The sequence below is a fragment of the Scomber japonicus genome, chromosome 12, assembly GCF_027409825.1.
Source record: "Scomber japonicus isolate fScoJap1 chromosome 12, fScoJap1.pri, whole genome shotgun sequence".
NCBI classification, from domain to species: domain Eukaryota; kingdom Metazoa; phylum Chordata; class Actinopteri; order Scombriformes; family Scombridae; genus Scomber; species Scomber japonicus.
The window spans coordinates 8,809,140-8,823,113 of NC_070589.1; positions in this window are offsets into that span (position 1 = coordinate 8,809,140).

Below are 13,974 nucleotides of genomic sequence, written 5' to 3' on the forward strand. Positions count from 1 at the left end.
TGTCAGTCTTTCCTGCTCTTCACATTTCAAAAAGAATCTCTGTGTCAGCCTCACCTTTCTGACACAGACTCCTCTTTTCTCATGATTTCTCGTCTATCTTGACCCTTTTCAAAATGCCACTTTTCTCAAGTCTCTCTCTGTCTACCCCACACGCACACACGCACACACATACGCACACACACACAGACACACACTGCCCGTTCTAATTGTCAAGGTTGGTTGACACAATCGATCAGAGCAATTTCATTCACAGTAGCTTCATCTGACAGGCTGCAGGATTTATGAGTCACTGGCTCATGCCCGGGTAGAATGAAGGGTTTGATTTTTATATTTCTTTTTGCTACATTTTCATCAATCTGGTAGTGAGCCACTCCTCCTAGCTCATACTTATAAATGACTGGAGGAGCGGGAGTGTGCTGTAATGAGAGGAGAGGAGCAATAGTGGACACATACACGGCTGCTCAGTACAGCTTTGTTTCTCACTGGAATCGATGGATCAGATCAGACAGGTTGGAAGATGGATGAAGAGGAGTCACATCCTCCTCTATTGAGAAGCAGAACAATCAACTTTAATATTTCACCCAATTTTGACATAAGTATTCACATGCATAAATTTATGTGATTCTGATTTTTTTCTTTCTTTCTTTTTTTTTTGCTCTTGCATTATTGTGTTTTCCTCGATGTTCTGCTTGGATGAATCTGAATTGTAAATATCCTTCTTTTTATGGCAGTTCAGTTGAAAAGTGCAGGCATTACTCAAGCAGCAATAACACTGTGTGGGAATGTGTGTGTGTTGGTGTGTGCCCTAAAACGAAATAAAAACAATGCTTCGATAAGGATTGCTTATCATCCCACTATATTGCATTTCAGTTAATATTGGCTGTGCAATAGTGCAGAGAGAGTCCTCGTGAATGATGTTTCTTTGTTGCCATGGAAGTGACAGCAAGTGATGGATGTCAAATTACAGATCTATGTCAAATTACACTCTGGCATGTAGCCTATACTGTGGTTATCTGTGCAGTGTTGCATATAGACAGGAAATAATGAAATGGTGAAGGTAATCATTTTTCCTCATGCATTTCTTATTTCGGTTGATCTTCGCTGTATACCACTATCATTCACCAGTCAGGCCACAATTGGGGGTACCATGCAATTACAGCCAAGAGAGATTTCAGTCATCATTGTCTGGCAGACAGTAGCCAATGAAAAATTAAAGATCTCTGCAGGCGTAAGAAGTCAACTTGTCTGTACAGATCTGTCCACACCAGGCAGATACCCCACCCATTGGAGTTAAACAAACAAGGTCCTATCCAGGGGGCTGCTGTTTGGCTCCACAGTCCTTCATGTGCAGAATAGCAATTAACCACAGACACGTGCATTAGAAGTCTCAGCCTAGGGGAGGAAACTGTGTCACTTTCAACTCAGAAATGAGGAAAAAAAATATGATGGTCTTCCTGTGGTTACATATGCTGATTCTGTAGTATGCAACAGTCAGCTTTTGGTGACCTAATCATATTCTTCTTGGCATCTCCCACAGTGTCACTCCTTCCAATCCTGTCAGATTCCTATCGGCAGTGTGCTGTGCTCAGCAGTGATCTTATTAGACTTTGTTTTCCATCACAACAGCTTCACTTTAATATGCCCATGTGATGTATGGGATATATAAATATACAGTGGGCTCTGCAGTGAATCTGGTTTGCTTATAAAACACATTTTAATATTAAGATAGAAGTTTAAGTCTAGAGTCTAGAGACCTGATATAGATTTTTATAATAAGAGACATAATTTGAGCAACACATCCAACATGATTATTTTATCATATATGATATAATGGGGATCAATTGCCAGTTTATTAAGTAGTCCTAAAATATGGTCTAATGCAACAATCCTGCAATAAAACCTATTCTTATAAAGGTTATAAATGTCCAGCTTCTGTATCAATTCAATTTTGTGGTCTGTATGCGCTGCTGTTAAATTATATTACTCACATGTGAGTAAATAGACTATAAATGTAATCCACTGTTATCAATTGAACTATTAGGCCACACTATTAACATGAACAAGTGACATTTTGGGAAATGGGCTTCTGGAGGTGGTCTACCGCAGTGACCCTCAGTGTGTACCTACCGTACAGGATGCTGTGGTGATGTTGAATTGCCTTAAACTGAGAGCTGCTTCTAATATTTTGTCCTCATTCACCAATCATACACATCACATGTATAAAACCTGAGTGTCAAATTGTCATCTCAACTTCATTCAACATGGCACAAAACACACTGAAATCTTTGTTTCACTCATACACCATTAATCACCAGCAGGAGCAAAGTACACTGCATGCAGTTTTATACTTCAACAGACATCAATAAAAGCAATCCTCATTTATGGGGTCTTTAGGATTAAACTGCATCTTATGTAAGTCCTAATGTGTGTGTGTGTGTGTGTGTGTGTGTGTGTGTGTGTGTGTGTGTGTGTGTGTGTGTGTGTGTGCTGAAAAACATTTAAGAAGCCTTGTGTTAGACTACTATCCCGAGCGCGCTCTGTTCCCCTTTCCACTAAACACACAAAACTGCGACCTACCGTTTTCCTGCGAGCACGGACTTGATCTTAGCAGCAGTCTCCTCACTTGTTCACTTGAAAAACAAACAAAAATTAAAACAAATGAATTTAAAAAAGAAAGAAAGATGAATCCCACTTCAAATCACTGCAGATAAATGAGCCAGAGCATTGTTTCCCTCGCTCCCGGCTGGGCAGCGGTTGGTTTAGAGTGCACACAGGCTGAGCTCGTCCATTGTAATTGGATGCTGAGAGCCGGAGGAAACTGCTCGCATCTGCCAACGCTGGACGTCAGCGCTGATGATGGCCGATTTAGACTCTTATCTCCTTCCTCTGATATTGTTATGCGGCTTTGATTTGTTTTCCCTTTCTTTCCCTTGCCTTTTCCCTCAACGTCGGATGTTATCTTCCAATAGTAACCCACTCCTTTAATTATCCCTGCATGCATTGACTCCCTCCCCCTCTCTCTCTCTTTCTCTCCCTCTCTCTCTCTCTCTCATATGTGCGTGAGAGAGAGGGGGAAGAGAGAAAGAGAGGAGCGAGAGAGAGAGAGAGACGGGGGTGGGGGGGTGGCTCTTTATTCTTGTTCATTCACTTCAAAACATAAATTGGGTGGTCTCATCGCTGTCTGGGACCGACTGTCACAGTTAACTTTGAGTGTAGCTAATTTCCGGTGTTTGAATAAATGAGGCAGCATGAGCAGCGCCACTTTACATTTGCAGAGTGATTTCAGCACCACGGACAGCGGCCTCGTTTTGTGAAAGGTTACGTGCGTGCAGATTTGATCTTCCACGCGCTGCTGGTGACTGAGTGGCGTTCGCCGTCATGTTTCCCGCTGCGGTGGCAACGGCGGGAACCAATATGTGGTAAACCGAAGACTTGAGAAAGTGCCATTGCTGTCTAGCCAAGGGCAAGTGAATTCAAGCTGAACCGCGGCCCCTCAATATCAGACGAAACCACATTGCTCAGTCTTAACAGGCGGCTACACTTCATTACTAGTGGGAGAAAGGGTCAGCTTGAACAGATCCAGTTATGTTCTGTTTTACTGCACTTTTTTAGCGTTACCTATTACTAATACTGTGTCTCAAATCACATACTTCTGTACTTACACTGAATATTTTGAGTGCATATGTGTGTTCACACTGTTTCCGCATGGAAAAAATGCAGTCAAATGCACTCAAAACAATAAAAAAGTTGAGTGTGTAACTATGGACACTTCTCGCTGTCAATGGTCGCCATCTTGGCTACATAGCGGAAGGGGAGGGACCACTTGATGGAAATAGCATGTATTATGCGTGTGTGTTTTGCACTAAGCACAACTATGTGTTTGCAATGGAGCTGCTGATGGACGCAAGAAAAATTTCAGACCTGTCTGACAATAAAGTATTATCTATCTATCTATCTATCTATTACAGTGGCCCTGAAGTGCAAATCACAACAGCAGACGAGGGTTTGACGGACGAGTGTGGGGAACATTTTGGGGGATGAATGTAATGAATGTAGTTGTAAAATATAAGTCTAGCCCTAATCCTGTGGGAAGATAGGGCCTAGTTTTGAAAAGAAAGTTAGAAATGTGGGAATATCGGGTTGTGGGAACATAGAGCTGACCCCGAAAATATGCGCACTACATAAGTGCACATAGTGTGTAGCCTACTACACAGAAGTGTACTGACAGAAGTATGTGATTTGAGACACAGCATATTTCCTCAGTATTTTGTTGCTAACTTTGAAATGTGCTACTGTATACATTTTTCAGTTGATCCTCTTGGATCCTCTCAATCAGCCATGTCAGTTGAACTCAAGTAGCTAACGCTAAGCTGTCATGGTCACTGTCATGTTCCAAATGTGTTCATTTGAATTGGATGCTATTTAATATAATTAAGTATCCTAATTAAAACAACAATGCCTGCCAAAGCAATGTTCAGGCCACTTTATTTAAATTTGTACTAGTGAGAAGATTTTGCCAAGTGGTAGCACATGGCAAAATCTTCTCATCCATGAGTCTATTTTACCTTTCAAATTGTCCTTAACCAAAACTATTTCAACTGTTTATCCTGTACATTCAGCTATTTCAACTCCATTATTTTAGTTAAACTTTTCCAACTTTTAGGTAGCTAACAATTTTGCCTATACTTTTGCTAACTATTTCCATACTTTAATAGCTATCTATTTTGACCCTTATCCATAAGAATTAAAATAGTTAGCTATAAGCAATAGCTACTCACTTTAAACTATATACAGTATTGTCCATTACTATTTTGATTCCACTACTTAGGCTACTAAATTAAGTGTTTATCCATGATCTTTAACTTTTTATTTGAAGTTAAAGATCATGGAGAGCTTTTGTTTTTTAAAATGATTTGAGAAGCTCAACAACCTTCTGAACAGAGGTGGGTAGTACAAGTTACATTTACTCCGTTACATTTACTTGAGTAAGTTTTTGAAAAAAATATACTTCTAGGAGTAGTTTTAAATCACTACACTTTTTACTTTTAATTGAGTAGATTTGTGAAAAAGAAACTGTACTCTTACTCCGCAACATTAGGCTACATTGAGCTCATTACTTTTCTTCTCCCCCGCGTACGCCTCATTTCAATGTTTTATTTTGTCAGAGAGAGAGACTTCCACCATAGGCTCTACCACGTGACTGTGTTTCACCAATCATACGTAGCCGTTCAGTCTCATCACGTGACCATACTCAGCGGCGGGACGAATTAGCTTTACAATTTACAGTCGTAGCAAACAAAAAAGAGAAACGGATGAAAAATGTCAGAGTCAACAGTCGGCAATGCAGACACAGAGGAGGAGGAACTGAAAGCATGTTTACCTTACAAAAAGTACCAAACAGAAGCTACATTATGCAGTGTTTTGTCACAAACACACAGACTCAAACACAACCACACACACACTTACACACACAGTTTATGAGCTTGCAGAGCCTGGTGAAAAAGGTTTGGAAATTTGTGTTACTTGTACTTAATTTATTTTTTATTATTTTATTGATTTAATTTTTTATTGAAGTACTTGAATTTACCTGGATTGTTTTAATTTAAGCTATTTTGTAATTAATTTAATTTAATTTATTATTTTATTGATTGGATGAACTCGAATTTGCCTTAAGATGATTATTTTGTATTTTTGTGTGTCTGATTGAATGCTTGTGTTAACAGATAACTTTTTTACTCTTACTAATTATTTGGATGACTACTTTTTACTTTTAATTGAGTCATATTATTCTGAAGTAACAGTACTTTTACTGGAGTACAATTTTTGGCTACTCTACCCACCTCTGCTTCTCAAGTACCTCCTGGATTAGTCAATACAGAGTATCCAGTTTGGGAACAATCACTGGTCTACATGATACACGCATGCGCATCTGTGCGTATGTGCGCCCGCTGATGATGGCTTGATTACACCCTAATCACACCAGTGGTTAAAACCACGCTGACCCACATTTAGCATCACTTGATTAATGCCTGCATGGATATGTGTGTGTGTATATGCATGCATGTGCGTGCGAGCGGATGCATAGCTACTTGTGAAAAGGTTCCCATGCCTGAGCAGGTACATTAGTTTGTGTCTAATTATGTCTTTGTGATGCTGAGTGCGCCGCAGTGTGTGTGTGTGTTTGAGCTGGGATTTTAATGATCTCCTCCTACCCCCTCTGGGCCAGCACGAGCCCATTTCAACCCACATCAGGATAATTAACATCACACTCAAATATCTTGTAAGAGCAGAGGGCTCTTTTCACCATCTCTCCTCTCATCCTGCTGCTCTTAACTCTCACTTTTTGGCTCACAGGAGGGGCAACAATTGTTAAATTACGTCCTAGAGACTATTTGTATTTATGTGAAGTCACATCCACATTTTATTTGCACATAAATTGGTCCATAAACATTGCTAACAAGTTGTGTTTTCCAGCCATAAAAAGTAAAGGTACCTTATTAAACAGCCATAGTGTTAGACAATAGGGTTTATAATGTCATGGTTGCCAGTTTGAATCCCCAGATATGCAGGGAACACAGCCCTGTACACCCACTCGCTACACTGTCCAACTGTCTAAGTGCACTTGAGCTAGTCACAGTTCCATTAGTGCGGCTCCATGGCCAACCTTAGAAGACTGAGGTTCTCTGGGCTGTTTCCAGGTGTGTGTGTGTGTGTGTGTGTGTGTGTGTGTGTGTGTGTGTAATACTTAAGACACTTTCAGGGACACAAACCAGGCCTAACACAAGTAGATTGGGGACAGCTTGTGTAATTGGGGACCAAAGTCGTGTCCACTATTGCTGATTTTTGGGTTAGTGTTTAAGGTTAGGGTAAGGGTTAGGGTTAGGCAAGTAATGGTTCTGGTTCTGGTTTGGGTGGGTCTCCAGGAAATGAATGTATGTCTATGTAAATACCCCAAAAGTGACAGAGGTAAGACTGTGTGTGCGTGTGTGAATGTGTGTGCGTATTTGAGAAAAACCCTTCATCCCTTTGCAGCTACTCCCACAGGGATAGGCTGTAATTAGGAATGCTCTCTCTCTCAACTTGCCTTGTAAATGAAAACACCTCTATATCAAAGAGAGAACACATTGGCTGCAGTCCTGCTATGGCGGCTTTTCCCACCTCTGATATTGAAATTACGTGTCTTTGTTGGGATTTGGTCGCTTTATTGTCCAGTCACTTCAAGTAGAAAAACATATTTTTCTGGAATCACAGCATGTGAAAGAAGCTCAAATTAAGAGACACAGAAGTAGAGTAGCAACGCAAGCTTCCTGGCATTGTGAGAAATATAATTGTGCCTGTCTCTTTGTTACCAAAATTGGCTGGTTTGAGCTATTTTTTCGAAATGGCAGGCTAAGATAAACTTTGACGACTTAATTCACACAGTCAGACAGACAGATGGAGATGGAGAGATCACACAAACTAGTAACGGGGCAGTATAATTTACATTTACATATTTTATGGAGCAATATAAATGAGCACAATTTCCATATAAATGTGAATGAAATAATACCCAGGTGAGAAAATTGCCTTTTTTGTTTGTGATGTTGTTTACATGGGTTAGAATCAGTAGCATGCACTGACAGATGCTGGGGAGATAACAACGATTTAAAGCAAACCTACACACACTCGCACACGCATACACACCGTGTAATGAGATGATCTCACAATGAAAAGCATGCAGAACATGAAAGCTTTAAAAATGGCTAGCAAAACAACAGCTGTAATGCGACAGGCAGACATTTGTTCCACTAATCACTGATGGGATTGTCAAATACAGCTGAATGGATGCTAAGAGAGTCTTATGTTATTAGACTCTTCTGCTTTAACTCCACAACACACACACACACACACACACACACACACACACACACACACACACACACACACACACACACACACACACACACACACACACACACACACACACACACACACATGCACACATACATACATACTTGATGTGTCCATCGTCCATCATCCCCTGCCTTGTTCCTCACACCTTGACAGCTGTCAGTGATTTTGACACGTCAGACGCCAGAATGAAGGGATTACACTGATCTGTAGAGAGGAGTCATGTTGCCAGCAGATATTTCAGAGGGTGCACGCATGGAGTAAACAGGGGTCGGTTACACAAGTACAGATTAAAGGGTTAGAGTAATTAGAACAACAACAAAAAACCCACAAAAAAACATGTTCTCACTCATCATTTGTGGTATGTACAGTACTTATCAAAGTAGATAACACAACACCCATCATGAGGCTTCCATCCTAAAACAATACGAGTGGATGAAATTTAATTTGTGGTGCTCAAAGCCTAAAGAAATACTGAAATAGTCAAATTCAGCAGCAACATGTCTTTCCACAAGCCGTGCCAGTGGATACTTCATCCTCACTGTCAGTTACAACTGTTGACAGCTTTTTCTGCGGATTATCCTGAGTAACTGTGATGCTTGAAAGAGATGCTGCTGCACTAATCAAATTTTTTATATTAAGGATGGAGGAATTCAATATGTTTGACGTGAAAGGAGTCGCTCTTAGTGATGAACGATAGACTGTCTGTACAGATGAACACAGATAATTACAATCCAAATACCAGACAAGAATATTGAATGAGTCTTCACTACATGTATATGTATATAAAATATTATGTCTATATTCATGGAAAATTCTCATTTTCAACACTATCTCCAGATGGTATGGCATAGTTAAGGCTGGGTTAATGCTAGGTTAAGATCATAGTAACAGGGCTAATGTTAACTGCAAACCTGCTGTCTCTTTCATGAAAGACAGCCTTGTAACATGCCTATCTACAAGCCTGACCTCATTCACCATTGACGTTGGTTGCAAATAATGAGGTACATCACCCAATATAAATTTACTTAATAGGATCTGTAGCTCTACACACTTCTTTGAAGCGATTTTGCATCTTTCAGCTCGTCAGCAGCAGCAGTTGTTTGCAACAGGATTAGTAAAAACCACATAAGCCATATCAACTTTACAAGGTCATAATATAGCAAATGTTGTGTTTGTAGCTTAATTAGCTTACTTAAAGTCCCCCTCCTTCTGCTTTGTGTTACTTCACTTGGGTGTTTGACTTTCACTATACAGAATGACGCATGAAGGATGTTTGACACCAAAAGTCTGATTGTTTCTCTGTGTTTGTCAGGATCCTTGTATTTTTCCTTTTTGTTCCCCTTTTGTGGGAGTGTTTTCTGTTTAGTTTTCCTAATCCCCATTGGAGGTTAGCCTCGAGCTGGCCGGAGTCGGAGTTCTCCTCAGCAATCTACACACCTGCCATCTGCACACCTCCCTTCTATCAGCAATCAAGCCTTCACCACCGCTCACAGTATTTAAGGACCGTTCTTGCACTCTATTCCTTGTGCGGTTGTCAGTTTACCCACGTGGTATTGTGCCTTGCCTCCTTCTTATGTCTAGAAGTTTTTCCTGCTGTTGCCTTTGGTTTGCTTACCTGTCTGTCTGTCCGTGTCTTCAGCCACCATCCTGCCTCACTCCTTGTTCCCTGGACTCCACTCTGCCCAAGTTCTCCAGTACATCTCCCCTACTCTTAGCAGCCTCCACGGACCCCCCCCCCCCCCCGAACCTCAGCTCAGAACCACTACAGGACTATATTCCATTCATCTACCTGGCTTCCTCTGCTCTGGATTCCCTCTGCTTTGACCTCTGTGCCCAAAATAAACCTGGTTTGTGTGAACTATCCTGAGTCGGTGTTCTGCATTTTTTGTGTCTAAATTCAAGGCATTATGACAGTGTTCACCTCAAAACTGAGCTTAAGACACATATTTCACCTACAAGCACAATGTGTGACATCACAACTAGTTTTAAAGCCAGTTGTAGTCCAGTATGCAACTGTTATGTGGAAACTGGAACCCTTCACTGCACATTCACTGAGAACGGACTTCAAAGTGATCAAGGACACATCTGGCATGCAGCAGGTAAACTTTTAAGATGAACATTTGCATATTCATAGATTCTGCATTTGTCAGTGACTAAGAAGGAGGTGTCATTTTAAAAGATTTCTCACTTGGTAATTAAAGTTAGGGTTTTTTTGCAGGGAAAAAAACACATATCAGATACACATTATTATTCAAAGCAAGAGTATTTTTAGATGTTTTCAAATATGCCTGGAGGGGATCTCTAAACAAAATTCCGTTCACGATTGCACTCGGTGAAATCCTAGAGATATCTTTAAATCTGGACAAGTAAAACTATCTGCATGACAAGATATCACTAGACATAAGTGAGAAAATATAGCTTTTTTGTGAAGATCTTCTAACAGCGTGCTTTTCTATCTTCTCTCCTCTATACCTGGACACATTAACAAAAAGTGCTAGCACACACTCTTGCACAAACAGATAATAAGGTGTGAACAATCAGCGCAGAGGTGTTTCCCTCTCTCCTGGATATCCCCTGATGCCTTTTCATCTGTGATTTCTCAGGAAGTCCATTACTATTGCAGACGGGTATCGTGCTTCTGCACCACAATCAATACTCTTCCATTAAGGTGATGAACGGTCCCACTGATCCAAATCAGTCAATGTGGGCATGACAGCACTACACCCAGGCAATGTGAAGGGTAAAGAGAGTGACTGACTGGAGAAGTCTGAACAACTCTTCCATCCCCAAAGGTGTACATCGCCTGTACAGCAAATCTGCTGCCCTTTACTGTAACAGCACTCAGAGACATTCAGATCTCAAATATAGAACGAAGGATGAGTTTCATCTATCGACTCTGCGGGGCGAGAGGTTATCATCAAAGTAATTTCAAGTGTTCCAAAATAAGTTATTTAGCCTAATTTTGAGTGTACTCTTAAAATAAGCAAATGGAACAGGATCTAATTTCACTTATTTTCACTGCAGGTAGGTGTGCTTTGAACTGGGCGAAAACAAGTTCTATCCTAAAATAACAGTATGCATGCAAAGTAAGTATCAAGATAGTTTAAAAAAAAAACTCCTAGCACAAGCTGTACATACTGTAATAGACACAACTCAATTCATCTCCTACTCCTCCATGACAATATTTTGGCTAAAAAAAACAAAAACTGTAGAAGGTTTCACCCCATTCTGGCATCAACAAAGGACTCCGATAGCAGATTTGGCACTTGTGAAAATGAAAAAGCGTCTACAGTGCCAAAAGCATCATATTTCCCCACTGCATTTTCAGTAAACATTAGTGTTGTCACTAACCAGCTCAGGAAAACACTCAGTTCTTTAATTTATAGGGGAAATGCAAAGTCACCCTTCAGGAAACTTGAATTAGATTCCTAATTTTACCAGAGATGGACATGTTGTGAAGACCTTGGCAAAGGCAGCGTCATGTTAATTCAATAAAGTCAGCGTTGTTAGCTCTCTCAGGAAGCTATTTTCCTTCAATTTACCAGCTGACATGTTCTACTATCCTTCGGTAATCTGAAGAGAAATGCAGAGTGGCAAAGCAATTTGCTGGGTGACTGACAGACCTGCAGTCCAACATTTAGCTAAGTCAACAAAGTGAATGCTGCATAATGTTCAAACAAGTTCAAATATCTCTGTGAAATGAAAAGAATGATTAGTATTGGTTGCTAAAATAAATGCCTTGCAGAATGAATAAGTCAATGTCAGGTTGAATGTTTTCACCACAAAGAAAACATGACAGAAAAGCTCTTCTTAAAGGGACACAATGTAACTTTTTACAGACAAAATAACAATATTTCTCTTATAAATGAATACTTGAATTCAGAAGCAATAAAACATGCCTTTATTCAGGTCAGTACACTCAGGTCTTACCGCTGCAGCAATACTCGGCCTGGTTAGCTAATGAAGCAAAGTTAGGTATTGCTGTGTAGAAGACATTATGTCACTTCACTAACTTTATGACTTCTCTACTAGTGTCACTGTAGGTTTTCCCATTCCCGGTGTTTTCCCATTCTGCCACATCACCCATACATAATGATCCTATAAGAAAAGAAAACAATATATAAATATATATATATTGTGAAATATGATTTTATGTATAGAGTGTAAGAGTGTCCAAACTTACTGCTACTGTACTCAAGTGACTATCAATTGGCATTATGGGAAAGGTAGGATTGAGGGTTTCTGGACCTTTACCCTCCTTTATGCAAGTTTCCAGAGCTCAGGGTAACAATTTTTAACTGCTTGTACTGTTAAACCAGCAGTCTAACTCTAACCATAACCCCAAAATACTGAAGATTACAGTGAAACAAAGAAAAGCAGCACATCTTCACACTTGGGAAGCTAAAACCAGACAATGCTTTATATTTGTGCTTGATAAATTACCACAATTACAGTACAACAATTAACCAGCACTGTAATTGGACATTAATTTTGCTGATTGAGTAATTCTTCCAGCACTAAAGTAGCAGTCAGAATCTGATTGGCTTCTGCAGCTTTAATTTTGATTATTCTTTTTTCTTGAAGGTCCTGTAGTTTTTGTAAGTACAATACAAAATTGAGTACCTCTTAAAAGCCCCGGAAGTGACATTTAAGCTTGAACTTATGCTGGCAAACCTTCTTGCTCCTCTTTAATATACTGTGATAAAATCAGAGCTTGTACTCCTCTGAATTGTAACACAACCACATGGAACAAACAGATTGATCAATGATGGCCTGACATCAGGATGAAGGATTGTCCTGAGAATTAATTAATCTCTGGCCAGTGTCCGATGATCTGAATAACAATAACAGCCACTCTCACCAACCTTATTAATGAAAGTATAAATTTACGGTGCCGTGCTGCCGATATGTCGTATATTACCAGCAGACAAGACGTGGAGGACCAGCAGCCCGCTTACTGTGACCCTGAGTGGTGGCTGTTTTTCAGTTCTGGTAAAAAAAAAAAAAAAAGGTTGGATTCCCAGAACTGGAGTCACCTTTCAAACAAAATGCAACAATAGTCCCGCAAGCAGCGAAATTGCTTTCTGTTCAGAACAAGGCGAGTCCAGTCTAGGAAATGCCCTTCAGCCACCCCTGACACACAAGCTATACCTCTCCACTGCAGTGTTGTTGCAGTGAGTACCATACAGACACCATATGAGGATTATAATCAGTTATACCTCCACAACTGTGCTCTATTACATAATAGAATAAAAGACATAATGCAACTGCTGATCTTTTTTAAGGTGTGACTCTGTATTATGTTGTTCCCTATTTCTCCAAACAGGACTACTGCAGCTGATGAACAAGCCAGCAACAAGAATAAGAAGTTGTTTTGACATTGAGCAAGATGTTAGTCTGTATCTGTGTTCATTAATGCAGCTTATTGCATTAACCAGGTGCACCTGTGATCAGGGGCGCATTAACATCACTGGAGGTCCCTGGGTTACAGAACTTTATGAGCCCCCCCACCCACCCCACACCACCCCACACCAATCCACACCAACGCTACATGACTTTATGAGCCCCCATCCCCCAGTGGTTGACATTCTATATTTTGTCTATAAAAACTCAATACAAGGTCATCTTTGGCTCTGTGCCATTTATTTTTACCATTGTATGTATCAATGTATGTAACATTAACTATGTGCATTTCACTTTTGCAAATGAGCCAACATATACTCACCCACACACACAATTACATCAGCACAATACTTCACTTAGGCTAATAATAACTGTTCCATAGGCTATGCAACAAATCAAACATATTGCCTCTCGGTGTCGCACCATCCCCATCACTTTTATCACCAGATGTCACTTGTAGTGCAGCGTCATGTGCGTTACGGTCGAGTGTTCATTAGCCTACATAATTATTCTCAATTTTTAGCGGCCCCCCCCATGGTTGAGGCCCTGGGACTGTAGCCCAGGTTAGCCCGTACATTAATGCACCTCTGCCTGTGATGGATGAATAACCCAGTAATGACATGGCTTGAATGGAGAATCTGTGTTGCAACAGTATTTCCACAGTCGGGCTGGCCCCCC